We start from the raw sequence: 14,633 nt of genomic DNA, 5'->3' as shown, positions 1-14,633 counted from the left end.
CCCATCACCTCATGGTCGCTCCATTTTGCTGACTGTGCTTTGTTACAGTCATTTGAGACCCTGTTCTCACCCTTCTACAAGTCCTCTCCTTGTGTTGCGTTGCAGCCTTTTGTTGTCATTCACCTGTTTTTCCTTTTCCTACTCAAGCCAAAAATCGTTTATTGGGTTTTCTTTGACCAAGATACCAAGCAGCTTTAGCTGTGGTTTGGAGTTCGGCTGTGTTGACAAATCTCAATGAGGTTGTTGTTGGAGATGAGCAAGTTGGAGAAGCTTGCTTTAAGATAAAAAATTTCACCTGCAATTACTCTTTCTGGCTTGCACATGGCCTGTTAACCACAAACCTCCAGAATTGTAACATAGGTTTGTAATGATAATAATTAAAGTTTTTGAAACTATCTACTTATTATGTATGATAATACATTGCCTATTCTAACCCCTTTCCGCATTGAAAGACCAAATATAAAGGACGATATTTGTTTGGAATATATGAGCAGAGGACTTGGTAATTTGGGAATTTGAGGGAAAGAAACCCGAGAGAAAATGATGAAAGAAAAACCTTTCCTTGATCAATGGATAATTTAACAACCTCGCACATATATTCTGTGCATGGTATGACTGCACCAAATAGAAATTAGCATATTATACTCCGGGGTGTCAAAAAATTAATGCACACAACCTATCACTAATCAGCACCCTCTCCTCCACCCACTTCCTACACCATCACCACCTCCTCCACACCACACACCAACCATGACCTCAGCACACAAAGCATGTTATCCCTCAAGGTCATGTTTTGAATATATTGCTTTTACAAAGTGTAAGTTCAACTACAGGCATGAATTAACTACTAAACTTGAAACCTCAAACCTAAGTGGTGGGGTTCTTGTGGAATCTTGTGATTGGTTCTAAATTCTAATGATGGATTCTGGTTAGGAATGCTGGTGTTGATTTCTGCAGATTTTGATGATGGTTCTCATGATGGATTTTGGAAATGGGTTTTGGTGATGGGTCCTGGGGATGGATTCTGGTGATGGAGTCTGGTAATGATTCTAATGATGGATTCTGGTGATGGCTCTGATTATGGATTCTTGTGATGGAGTTTGGTGATGGTTCTAGCAAATTTTAGTAATTATTCGAATGATGGATTATGGTGATGGTTCTGCTGATGGATTCTGGTGATGAATTCTTGTGATGGCTTCTGATGATGGGTGATAGTTCTAGTGATGCTCGTAATGATGGGTTCTAATGATGGGTTCTGGTGATGGTTCCAGCTGTTTTTTGATGATGGATTCTGGTGATGGTTATAATGATGAGTTCTGATGAGGATATAAATATATAAGATTGGGGCGGTTGAGATGACACATTTTTAAAGAAAAGGAAGGCGCTTCCAACCAAAAGTTTAAAAAAAAAACTACATCGACTCCGCAAATTTGAGCAAAAAAGAAGAGAGCAGACCCGGTCTCAGGCAACGTTTCGCCGGCTGCACAGCCAGCTTCGTCAGGGACAATGGGTCATTGTGCCTGACAAAGTCGGCTTCGAAGCTGGTGAAACATTGCCTGATACCGTGTCTGCTCTCACTTTTTTGCTCAAATTAGCAGAGTCGATATCGTCTTTTTTTTTTTCTTTTTTTTAACTTTTGGTTGGAAGCACCTACTTCTTTTAATAATAATGATCATATATGTACGATTGTACATATATATAAATATATATATATCTTCTTCTTCCTCTTTCGGCTTGCTCCCGTTAGGGGTCGCCACAGCGGACCAACTGTCTCCATTTTGCTCTATCCTCCACATCTTCCATTGACACTCCAACCACCCGCATGTCCGCCCTCACCGCATCCATGAACCTCTTCTTTGGCCTTCCTCTTCTCCTCCTGCCTGGCGGCTCCATCTTCAACATCCTTCTCCCGATATACTCCGTTTCCCTCCTGTGCACATGTCCAAACCATCTCAATCTCGCCTCTCTCACTTTGTCTCCAAACCGTCCTACCTGCGCTGTCCCTCTAATACACTCATTTCTTATCCTATCCATCCTCGTCACTCCCAACGAGAATCGCAGCATCTTTAACTCTGCCACCTCCAGCTCCGCTTCCTGTCTTTTTGTTAGTGCCACCGCCTCCAAACCATACAACATAGCTGGTCTCACTACCGTCTTGTATACTTTCCCTTCACTCTTGCAGCTACCCTTCTGTCACAAATCACTCCTGCAACTCTTCTCCACCCACTCCATCCTGCCTGCACTCTCTTTTCACTTCTCTCCCACACTCTCCGTTACTTTGGACAGTTGATCCCAAGTATTTAAACCAATCCACCTTCCCCACCTCAACTCCTTGCAACTGCAATTCATACCACCACCCTCCCTCTCATTTACGCACATGTACTCCGTCTTACTCCTACTGACTAACATTCCCCTTCTCTCCAGTGCGTACCTCCACCTCTCAAGGCTCGATTCAGCCTGCTCCCTACTCTCCCTACAGATCATGATGTCATCCGCGAACATCATGGTCCATGGAGACTCCAGTCTGAACTCGTCCGTCAACCTGTCCATCACCATTGCAAACAGGAAGGGCTCAGAGTCGATCCTTGGTGCAATCCCACTTTAACCTTAAACCGGTCCGTCATTCCTACGGCACACCTCACCGCTGTCACACTGTCCTCATACATATCCTGCACGATCCTCACATACTTCTCCAACACTCCCGACTTCCTCATACAATACCACAACTCCTCTCTTGGCACCCTATCATAAGCTTTCTCTAAATCCACAAACACACAATGTAACTCTTTCTGGCCTTCCCTATACTTCTCCATCAACATTCTCAAAGCAAACATCGCATCAGTGGTGCTCTTTCCTGGCATAAACCCATATTGCTGCTCACAGATCGTCACCTCTCCTCTCAACCGAGCTTCCACTACTCTTTCCCACAACTTCATGGTGTGGCTTAACAACTTTATCCCTCTGTAATTTCCACAGTTCTGCACATCACCCTTATTCTTGAAAATCGGAATCAGTACACTTAATCTCCACTCCTCCGGCATCCTCTCACTTTCCAAGACTTTATTAAACAATCTGGTTAACAACCCCACTGCCATCTCTCCTAAGCACTTCCATGCCTCCACTGGTATACCATCTGGGCCAACCGCCTTTCCACTTTTCATCTTCTTCATAGCAGTCCTCACTTCATCCTTACTGATCCACCCCACTTCCAGATTCACTATCTCCACCTCTTCCAACCTTCTCTCTCTCTCATTTTCTTCATTCATCAGCTCCTCAAAGTACTCCATCCACCTTCTCAACACACTCTCCTCGCTGCGTCAGCACATTCCCATTTGCGTCCTTTATCACCCGAACCTGCAGCACATCCTTCCCAGCCTCGGTCCTCTGTCTTGCCAATCGGTATAAATCCTTTTCCCCTTCTTTTGTATCCAACTTCTCATACAGCTCGTCATATGCCTTTTCCTTGGCCTTTGCCACCTCTCTTTTGCTTTTTCGACGCCACTCCTTGTACTCCTCCCGACTTTCTTCATCTCTCTGACTATCCCACTTTTTTTCGCCAACCCCTTCTTCCTTATACTTTCCTGTACTTCCTCATTCCACCACCAAGTCTCCTTATCTTCCTTCCTCTGTCCAGATGTCACACCAAGTACCTTCCTAGCTATCTCCCTCACAACTTCTGCTGTCGTTGCCCAATCATCCCACTCCATCTTTACCACCATCCAACGCCTGTCTCACCTCCTCCCTAAATTTCACGCAACAGTCTTCCTCCTTCAGCTTCCACCATCTGGTCCTTGGTTCAGCCCTCACTCTCTTCCTCAACCTCACCTCTAAAGTCATCCTACAGACCACCAATCGATGCTGTCGAGCTACACTCTCCCCTGCCACAACCTTACAGTCACTAATCTCTTTCAGGTTGCATCTCCTGCTTAAGATGTAATCCACCTGTGTGCACTTTCCTCCACTCTTGTATGTCACCCTGTGTTCCTCCTTCTTCTTGAAATACGTGTTTACCACTGCCATTTCCATTCTTTTTGCAAACTCTACCACCATTTGCCCTTCCACATTTCTCTTGTTGAGACCGTACCTCCCCATCACCTCCTCTCATCCTCTTTACTCCCTTCCCCAACATGTCCATTGAAATCTGCTCCAATCACCACTCTTTCATCCTTGGATACACTCTCCACCACTTCATCTAACTCACTCCAGAAATCTTCTTTATACTCCATCTCACACCCCATATGTGGGGCATATGCACTGATGACATTCATCATCACCCCTTCAATTTCCAACTTCACACTCATCACTCGGTCAGACACCCTCCTCACCTCCAATACCCTCTTGACATGATCTTCCTTCAGGATTATCCCGACACCATTTCTCCTCCCATCCACACCATGGTAGAACAGTTTGAAACCACCTCCAATGCTCCTCGCCTTACTCCCCATCCACTTGGTCTCTTGTACACACAGTATGTCCACCTTTCTTCTCTCCATCATATCAGCCAACTCTCGCCCTTTGCCAGTCATCGTCCCAACATTCAGAGTTCCAACTCTCACCTCCACACTTCTACCCTTCCCCCTCTCCCACTGCCTCCGGACTCGCCTTCCCCGTCTCCTTCTCCTCCTTCGCCCAGCAGTAGCACAATTTCCACTGGTACCCTGCTGACCACCGGTACCGGTGGCGGTCGTTGGTAACCCGGGCCTCGACCGATCCGGTATGGAAATTCGTTTTGTTGTCCGCATAATGATTTGGCATAGGTTTTTACGCCGGATGCCCTTCCTGACGCAACCCTGGTCGCCTCTTACGACACACAGGGATATGGTACACCTATTCTAACCGGGGCATACACCGGGCCCAGTACAACTGGTGCTCATTTCGCCGACCTCGGAAGGATGGCAGGCTGAGTCAACCCCCTGGTGTTTTCGACTTGGTTTATATATATATATATATATATATATATATATATATATATATACACACATTATATATATATACATATATATACACATTATATATATATACATATATATACACATTGTATATATACATATACATACATATATTAATTCAGTGTCCCAACGGGGCTTGAACTCAGGACCTCTTGGGTCCCAAGCCACTGCCCTTACCACTGCGCCAACACCAGGCTATATATATATATTGAGCAAGTGTATGTGATTATGTATGTATGTATTTATATCTGCTATTCACCCATTGCTTGAACAGCTGACCTGATGTCACCCACAATTATAACCTGAAATGCATCACCGAAAGTGCCCAGAGGACCCAACCCTCCCTCCCACCCCCACCCCACACCCACACACAATCCCATGTCCTTAACCCACTTCCCAAAACACCTAAACTCTGTGCTCGCCTCCTCCTTCTTTCAAATCTTCAAACCCCCTCCAAACCCAATGTCCTCAACCCACCCCCTCCCCCCACCCGCTCCTCAAAATCCTCAAACCTTGCGAACCCAACTCTGTCCCCTCACACTGCCCTCCTCCCCCAAGCCAATTCTGTCATCCCCTCCCCCTTTCTTCTTCAAATCCTCAACAACCCCAAACCCCAAGTACTCAATCCCTCTTCCAACCCCAAGTCCACCCCCCCTTCCCACCATCTTGTTTTCCCTCTCCAACTCCATGCACCCTCACCCAGAACCCTCTGTCGTCCTCTCCCCATTTCTTCCAGTTCTTAACAAAGTTACACAAAGATACACAGGGACCTTTGGCACATCATTAGGCCATTCAGCCTATCATGCCTGTCTTGTTCCTGTTCCCGCTTGTTAAGAACAATGTTAAAAGTAAATAAAGATGAAACATTAAATTCACAATCACTTCCACATTTCTTCCCTTATCCTCAGTATAATTCACGGACCGGTGTTTGTGTGTTCGTTTGTTTGTCACACCACTCCGACAATTGTGGGCCGCTTCCATCCAGATTTGCTACATGGGATCAGGATGTCCCCACTTAATGTATTGGGATGTTTTTATCTTTTCTGGTGGTCTTGTGGGGGGGGGGGGGAAGAACGCAAATTCTCAATGTAAATGTGTATCATGTCACGCCGCCTCCAGGTGGGGAAGGCTGTTACAAGTCTCCATGTTTTCCAGTGCAATGAGGTGTTTTGAATTATAATCAGTAGGTATGTTTTTGCTTCATGCACGTAACCCGGTTCTTTTTGTTTCCTCCACGAAGCTGCCAGTTAACTTTACACCCCCAAATAAAGGTATGCATCCCAAGAATGTGTCGCATGCTGGGAACAATTAAGATTGCCCATAGGGAGGGTACTCTGCTGATGTATATAATGATGGGTTAGGGTTAGGGTTGTAATGATGGGTTCTGATAATGGTTGAAATGATGGGTTCTGGTGATAGTTGTAATAATTGGTTCTGGTGATGGTTGTAATGATGGGTTCTGGTGATGGTTGTAATGATGGGTTCTGTTGATGGTTGAAATGATGGGTTCTGGTGATTGAACCTGGTGATCGTTGTAATGATGGGTTCTGGTAATGGATGAAATGATGGGTTCTGCTGGTGGTTGTAATGATGGGTTCTGGTGATGGTTATAATGATGGGTTCTGGTGATGGTTATAATGATGGGTTCTGGTGATGGTTATAATGATGGGTTCTGGTGATGGTTATAATGATGGGTTCTGGTGATGGTTATAATGATGGGTTCTGGTTATGGTTAGAATGATGGGTTCTGGTGATGGTTGAAATGATGGGTTCTGGTAATGGTTGAAATGATGGGTTCTGGTGAGGGTTATAATGATGTGTTCTGGTGATGGTTATAATGATGGATTCTGGTGATGGTTGTAATGATGGGTTCTGGTGATGGTTGAAATGATGGGTTCTGGTGGTGGTTGAAATGATGGGATCTGGTGGTGGATGTAATGATGGGTTATGGTGATGGTTATTATGATGGGTTCTGGTGATGGTTGAAATGGTGGGTTCTGTTGATGGTTGAAATGATGGGTTCTGGTGATGGTTATAACGGTGGGTTCTTGTGATGGTTATAATGATGGGTTCTGGTGATGGTTATAATGATGGGTTCTGGTGATGGTTGAAATGATGGGTTCTGGTGGTGGTTGAAATGATGGGTTCTGGTGGTGGATGTAATGATGGGTTATGGTGATGGTTATTATGATGGGTTCTGGTGATGGTTGAAATGGTGGGTTCTGTTGATGGTTGAAATGATGGGTTCTGGTGAAGGTTGTAATGATGAGTTCTGGTGATTGAACCTGGTGATCATTGTAATGATGGGTTCTGGTAATGGATGAAATGATGGGTTCTGGTGGTGGTTGTAATGATGGGTTATGGTGATGGTTATTATGATGGGTTCTGGTGATGGTTGAAATGGTGGGTTCTGGTGATGGTTATAATGGTGGGTTCTGGTGATGGTTATAATGATGGGTTCTGGTGATGGTTGAAATGGTGGGTTCTGGTGATGGTTGAAATGGTGGGTTCTGGTGATGGTTATAATGGTGGGTTCTGGTGATGGTTATAATGATGGGTTCTGGTGATGGTTATAATGATGGGTTCTGGTGATGGTTATTATGATGGGTTCTGGTGATGGTTATAATGATGGGTTCTGGTGATGGTTATAATGATGGGTTCTGGTGATGGTTGAAATGATGGGTTCTGGTGATGGTTGATTTGATGGGTTCTGGTAATGGTTATAATGATGGGTTCTGGTGATTGAATCTGGTGATCGTTGTAATGATGGGTTCTGGTGATGGTTGCAATTATGGATTCTGGTGATGGTTGTAAGGATGAGTTCTGGTGTTTGAATCTGGTGATCGTTGCAATGATGGGTTCGGGTAATGGTTGAAATTATAGGTTCTGGTGATGGTTATATAATGAGTTCTGGTGATGGTTATAATGATGGGTTCTGGTAATGTTTGAAATGATGGGTTCTGGTGATGGTTTTCATGATGGGTTCTGGTGATGGTTATAATGATGAGTTCTGGTGATGGTTGTAATGGTGGGTTCTGGTGATGGTTATAATGATGGGTTCTGGTGATGGTTGTAATGGTGGGTTCTGGTGATGGTTTTCATGATGGGTTCTGGTGATGGTTATAATGATGGGTTCTGGTGATCGTTGTAATGATGGGTTTTGGTGATGGTTGATTTGATGGGTTCTGGTAATGGTTATAATGATGGGTTCTGGTGATTGAATCTGGTGATCGTTGTAATGATGGGTTCTGGTGATGGTTGCAATTATGGGTTCTGGTGATGGTTGTAAGGATGAGTTCTGGTGTTTGAATCTGGTGATCGTTGCAATGATGGGTTCGGGTAATGGTTGAAATTATAGGTTCTGGTGATGGTTATATAATGAGTTCTGGTGATGGTTATAATGATGGGTTCTGGTGATGGTTGTAATGATGGGTTCTGGTGATGGTTTTCATGATGGGTTCTGGTGATGGTTATAATGATGAGTTCTGGTGATCGTTGTAATGATGGGTTTTGGTGATGGTTGTAATGATGGGTTCTGGTGATTGTTGTAATGATGGGTTCTGGTGATGGTTATAATGATGGGTTCTGGTAACGGTTGAAATGATGGGTTCTGCTAATTGTTGTAATGATGGGTTCTGGTGATGGTTATTATGATGGGTTCTGGTGATGGTTATAATGATGGGTTCTGATAATGGTTGAAATGATGGGTTCTGGTAACGGTTGAAATGATGGGTTCTGGTGATTGTTGTAATGATGGGTTCTGGTGATGGTTATAATGATGGGTTCTGGTAATTGTTGTAATGATGGGTTCTGGTAATTGTTGTAATGATGGGTTCTGGTGATGGTTATTATGATGGGTTCTGGTGATGGTTGAAATGATGGGTTCTGGTGATAGTTGAAATGATGGGTTCTGGTGATGGTTATAATGATGACTTCTGGTGATTGAATCTGGTTGAGGTTGTAATGATGGGTTCTGGTGATGGTTATAATGATGGGTTCTGGTGATCTTTGTAATGATGGGTTCTGATGATGGTTATAATGATGGATTCTGGTTCTGGTCATAATGATGGTTTCTGGTGATTGAAGCTGGTGATCTTTGTAATGATGGGTTATGGTGATGGTTATAATGATGGGTTCTGGTGATGGTTATAATGATGGGTTCTGGTGATCTTTGTAATGATGGGTTCTGATGATGGTTATAATGATGGGTTCTGGTGATGGTAATCATGATGGGTTCTGGTGATTGAAGCTGGTGATCTTTGTAATGATGGGTTATGGTGATGGTTATAATGATGGGTTCTGGTGATGGTTATAATGATGGGTTCTGGTGATCTTTGTAATGATGGGTTCTGATGATGGTTATAATGATGGGTTCTGGTGATGGTCATAATGATGGGTTCTGGTGATTGAAGCTGGTGATGTTTGTAATGATGGGTTATGGTGATGGTTATAATGATGAGTTCTGGTGATGGTTATAATGATGGGTTCTGGTGATCTTTGTAATGGTGGGTTCTGATGATTGTTATAATGATGGGTTATGGTGATGGTCATCATGATGGGTTCTGGTGATTGAATCTGGTGATCTTTGTAATGATGGGTTCCAGTAATGGTTATAATGCTGGGTTTTAGTGATGGTTTTTTTTCTGGTGATTTGTTCTCGTGATTATTTTTTCTCGTGATGGGTTCTTGTGATGTGACTGGTACTTGTGGGAGTGGAGAAGTCAATGAGGCAATGTGTATGCAAAAATGTTTTTTTTTTTTTGTTTGCATGCACATAGAACACTGAAAGACAATTGTTGAACCGTGAAATCTAAAATTTAATTGGAAAAGTATGAAGATTTTAAGTGCAATTACCTTTGTTGTAAGAATGGCATTATCGCATAGAAGATAATTAAATTGATAGACAAAGTTAAAGGATATGGAACAGGACAGAAACTTGATGTATGCTAATTATCATCACAAGGTGAAGTGCCATGACAAGATTGCACGAATTTAATAAAATATAAATACAAGAATGGGAAAGGCTTTGAGGAAACTTTTTAGCTTCTCACCTCACAACATTGATGTTTAAAATATACCTTAGAGGTGGAGAAAAATATGTTGTAAAAATACAGCAGACATATTGTGTGTACACGAGGGGTGTTCAGAAGGTTATCCGAATGAAATACTCACAACAGTCCATGGAACGTGACCGTGGTGTTTATTTTTCATTTTTTTTATCTACTTCTCCTTTTCTTTCCTTTTCAAGAGGTGAGGTCCGATGGCACGACGCTTCTGCCGTGTCTTGACCACGATACACCTCCACCTCCCTCCGTCCTCAGCCACCTATCTCCAACCACTCCAACCTTATGAATATCCCTCCAAACACTCCTCCCATCTCAACCATGGTCTTCCGCTTTTCTTCCTACCTTGCTCCCTCTTTGCCATTCTCTCTTCCCTCATTCACTCCAAATGTCCAGCCCATCTCAGCTGGCATTTTACCAATTTTTGTCAAGCTCATCTGCACACAAATCTCCTCACTTAGTTCATCCATCCTCCTCCTATCCACCCTCCTCACTACTGCAATCCGTTTGACCCAGTTGTTCTTGCAAACCTGCAGCCCCTGTTGTTGTCTCTGTTGGTGCCACCTTCTTGAGACCGTAAAGTTATGCTGGCGTTGCACATAACATCATAACCTTCCCTTTCAATTTCTTTGATATCTTTCTGCCTGCCTCCACCCTCCTCTATGCATTTGCACCCTCCTGAATTCTCCTCCGCACCTCTGCCTCGGACTTATCATCCCCGGTCCCTGTCCCCCCCCCCCGAGATACTCAACCTATTTCCCTGTCTGATTTCCTTCCCCTCCAACCTGATATTCATTTATTTTATCTGATGCCTGAAATATCCTTCCCGCACCTTCAATACTGTCCCCCCTCTCCGTCACTAACCTCCCACCACCATCTTTCATCACTGCACCCCCCCCCAATCCCTTCATGTCATGACCATCCTCATCCCTGTCACGATCCAATTTATATATCATCTTCCTCCCACCATCCTCTTCCAACTTGTTGTACACCTCCTCTTCTATATTATTCCTCACCTTATCCACAGCTCCACTTGCTGCTTTCTTCTTCTGCCTGTGCCGGTGTAGCAACCCCACATCCGGTTGCCTCCCTCTATCCTTCATATTCTCTGTCTTCTTCAAAACCTTATTTTCACCAACTGCCTTCACTACCTCCTCCGTCAACCATACCTGGCTTCTATCCCTCGATGATGCACCCTTTCCTGATGTCCTTCCACACAAAACTTCTGCAGTTCCCCTAAACGCCTGACCTCTTCCTTACTTCTTCCACTCCTCCAAACCTTCCGCTTCTTCGCTAAGTTGCTCATACCGAGCCCTCATCCTCTCCTTGTACTCTACGATGACGTTTCCCCGACACTTCCCCACCTAATAATCTGCTGACTCCTACTCTTAACCAACTACTTTTCTTCATCCATACCACTAACACCACAGGCATGTATTTGCGCATATTTGGGAGGGAGGGGATACCTGGCGCTGCCCGAGGGGGGGGGATTTTGGGGTGAGGAGGGGAGACCGGGCACTGCCCGTCTGGAATCAGATGTCTTCCCGGCAGTGGTTCCGGGACGTGTTTAACATTGAAATGCTGTGGAGTTATTGGCCTCATTGTGATTACCTTTTGCCTGCGGGTCGACGGCAGCACTGCCTGACCACACATCCCAATATACACTTTATAGTGGCCTTTTGGCCTCAAAACGGACGTGAAGGCCAACATGTGGTTGCTCAAAACCTTGCCCACATTCTGAATTGCCTACACCAAAAATTGGGGGCTCTATGTGCTCGGGTTCTGCCATGAAAGAATAACATAAACCCACAAACAAAACACTTGAAAATATTTCAAAGATATCTCAAGCTGGCAGGATACCCCAGACATGACGTATGAACACTCGCTTCTGAGTTTCCTAACCTGGCTTTGAATCCCGAGCCAACGATTAACTGCCATCCTGGTATTTAGCAGGCATGGTGATTCATCAATGTGTGTGCGCTATCCCTTGGATGGACGTTAAACTGGACATCCCATCTTCTGCCATTTCTTGGTGGACATTAAAGTTCCTGCAGTGTCCTTCACGATGAGTAAGTGAGTTATCAACGGCATCCTGAACACGCTACAAATTCCTTGTCTGGCCAACAGGGGGGCACTGCATCAGAGGCACAATTCGGGTTCGGGGCACTGCATCAGAGGCACAGCTATGTTTGGGAGGAGATGCGTGAATCTCATTCTGAGAACTGTTTGAACGTCTCTCATCCATTAACTGTGTCGTGGTTTGGATGTACGTAAGGGTCCCCACCCCATTCCCTTTTCTTCCCGTTAAGCACTGGCTCAAATTTATCTCCCCTTCTTGGGCCTATGTAATAAATAGATGCTGATAGATGCTACTACTACTACAACTATGTCACCAATTATTACGACCTTCTTTATTGATTGGCCAGGGAAGGTTTTTCGCCCTCGTCTATCACTAACCAGCGTTCGACTCAATGCGATTTTGAGAGAATTTTAAATTTGTACACGTTGCTAGCGATAAGTTTAAAAGTAAGTGTTCTACCTCTGAAACATCCTCCGTCATAAATCGGTGGCTCCTGCCAGAACCGAACCGAATAATCTACCTTTCCAGCATAACTAACACACAGCAGCAAAGGCTCCAGCAGGTAACCCCAACAAACACCCAACAAACACCACACAAAACACCACGAATAAACATGGCGATGTTGTTTTCCAGCCACAACTCGTTTTTGTTTGTGCTGTTGTGCAAAGCCAACAGCGCAGAACGTTCTTCATTTAATTATCCCAGTTAAAAATTCAAAGTGAATTCAATACCTTGAACAAACGACCTTGCTTGCGTCCCCAATGTGGATTTCCCCAGTGACTGCTAACATCTGACATGGTGTCTTCTGACAATACATGGTCAGTTTATGGAAAACAGGGCTTAGAGACGTACAAGGGACCACAAATCACTCCTTTGCTTCCAGGTGGAGCAATGTTTTAACATCAATCCACTCATCCCTTTTCATGGTGTACATTGTGTGATGTGGGAAGAATGCAAGACCGTGAGATCTAGGCTCATGGAAGAGTGAGGTGTTACGGGGCAAAAAGGGGCAACTAACTGGCAGTGTGGGAGTGGGCCAGCTGGTGGATGCAGCAAGCAAGGAATTGATCGAAGAGGGAAGGAGAGCGACTGAGAGACAGAACGATAATGCAGTGACCTGCAGGTGAGAGGGTTGAGTTAGGTAGGGCTCCCACTAAAATATACACTAGCCCAAGGTGTTAGCAACCATAACCCAAACCCAGGGTATCGTAATGGGTGAATAAAACATTCCAGGTAGTGATGGAGAGGTGACATGAGATGGTGCTGTACCGCCAACTGAAGCCCTGAAGGGAAGCGTGGGATTGAATAGCTTTATCCTCCTCCGAAATCCCCCTCCTCACCCACAAACTCACTTGCTATCCCTTTTTTGTACTCCTCCTCCCTTCTCTTATTTCCACTTTCTAATGTACAACATATTCCTAATGTATCAACAAAGTTGCAAAGATCAACTGACCCAACTATATCGGCCAGTTCGTCTGTTTGGAGTCATCAACAGGGAATTGAAATTCATAACCACGACTAACGTCAGGGTCATCTATTTTCTCCAACACTCTGCTTATCAGCCATGCGATTTTATTTTGTTCTCACAGTTATAAATGCGTGCTCTGAAGCTCAAGCAGGAGGTCAAGGCTGCGTCCCTGGACATCTCCCAAGTCTTCCCACACTGCCTGGAGTCCTGCTGTTTGTGCTGCGCTAGCTCCCTGCCTGTAGAATTCCACAGCATCTCCATGCCTGCTTTGTTCATATCTTCCACATACATTCAGTGCATCCTTTTGATGCCATCCCCTCATTTGCTGTCATGCCATGAGTCCTGCTCAGAGTGCCAGAAGACATCATTTTCATTCAATCTATCTTCCTTTTTTTTCACATAAATCACTTGTTTTTGGAATCCATCCAAAGCTTTATCATTTTGCTTATGATTCTATGATCAATCAAATGTATATACCATGTTCTTAAGAGAGCGCAGATGCTGCCGAAGCAGTTTCTAGCCCAGGGTTATGTCGATTGATTTGCGGATGCTTTCCCAGCAGTCAGTCAGGGCTGCAATTTGTAATTTGTTCAGGGTGTCGGCGATATCTCGCATATTCTTTGTGAAATCTACCCTGGCATCTTTATCTTCCACCATAGCTGGCAGACGGATCCTCCGGTTTGATATCCTACCGATGAATGGTGCCCTGCATGCGAAACGCTAAGATCAAGATTCGAACCCTGGCTAGACAGTTTTACTGAACAAACTATACTAAATTAGAGTGAAACAGACTGGAGATCACTCTACAGACAAGTCAGCCACGGCCTATCCGAACAGCTGATAATCCAATGCAGAGGTGAGTGTGCATACTTATGTGCTATCCTGTCAAAGCCCAGAATGATTCTACTTAATGCCAAATACTTTGACTTCCCAGCAACACATTAGCAGCAGCTAAAACTCTCCCATTTGTTAATTGTAAATTTCAAATTGGTTTGCATGTGACCTTGCTCGTGATCCTTGGATCCTATTGGTTCAAATCCGATCCACTGTGTTGATTTGTTCATTGCAGTGTC

General features: G+C 44.4%; 1 protein-coding gene across 1 annotated transcript in view; it reads left to right on the top strand.

Moving 5' to 3' along the window:
- The window catches only part of LOC147010839 (transmembrane protein 132C-like), a 741,813-nt gene that overhangs the window by 523,171 nt on the left and 204,009 nt on the right, over positions 1-14,633 (top strand). The window lies entirely within an intron of this gene.

This window comes from Eptatretus burgeri, chromosome 16, assembly GCF_056783735.1.
Source record: "Eptatretus burgeri isolate ZD-2024b chromosome 16, Ebu_testis_v1, whole genome shotgun sequence".
NCBI classification, from domain to species: domain Eukaryota; kingdom Metazoa; phylum Chordata; class Myxini; order Myxiniformes; family Myxinidae; genus Eptatretus; species Eptatretus burgeri.
Note: the sequence above shows the minus strand (reverse complement) of the source record. Positions and strands in the feature narration are given on the sequence as shown.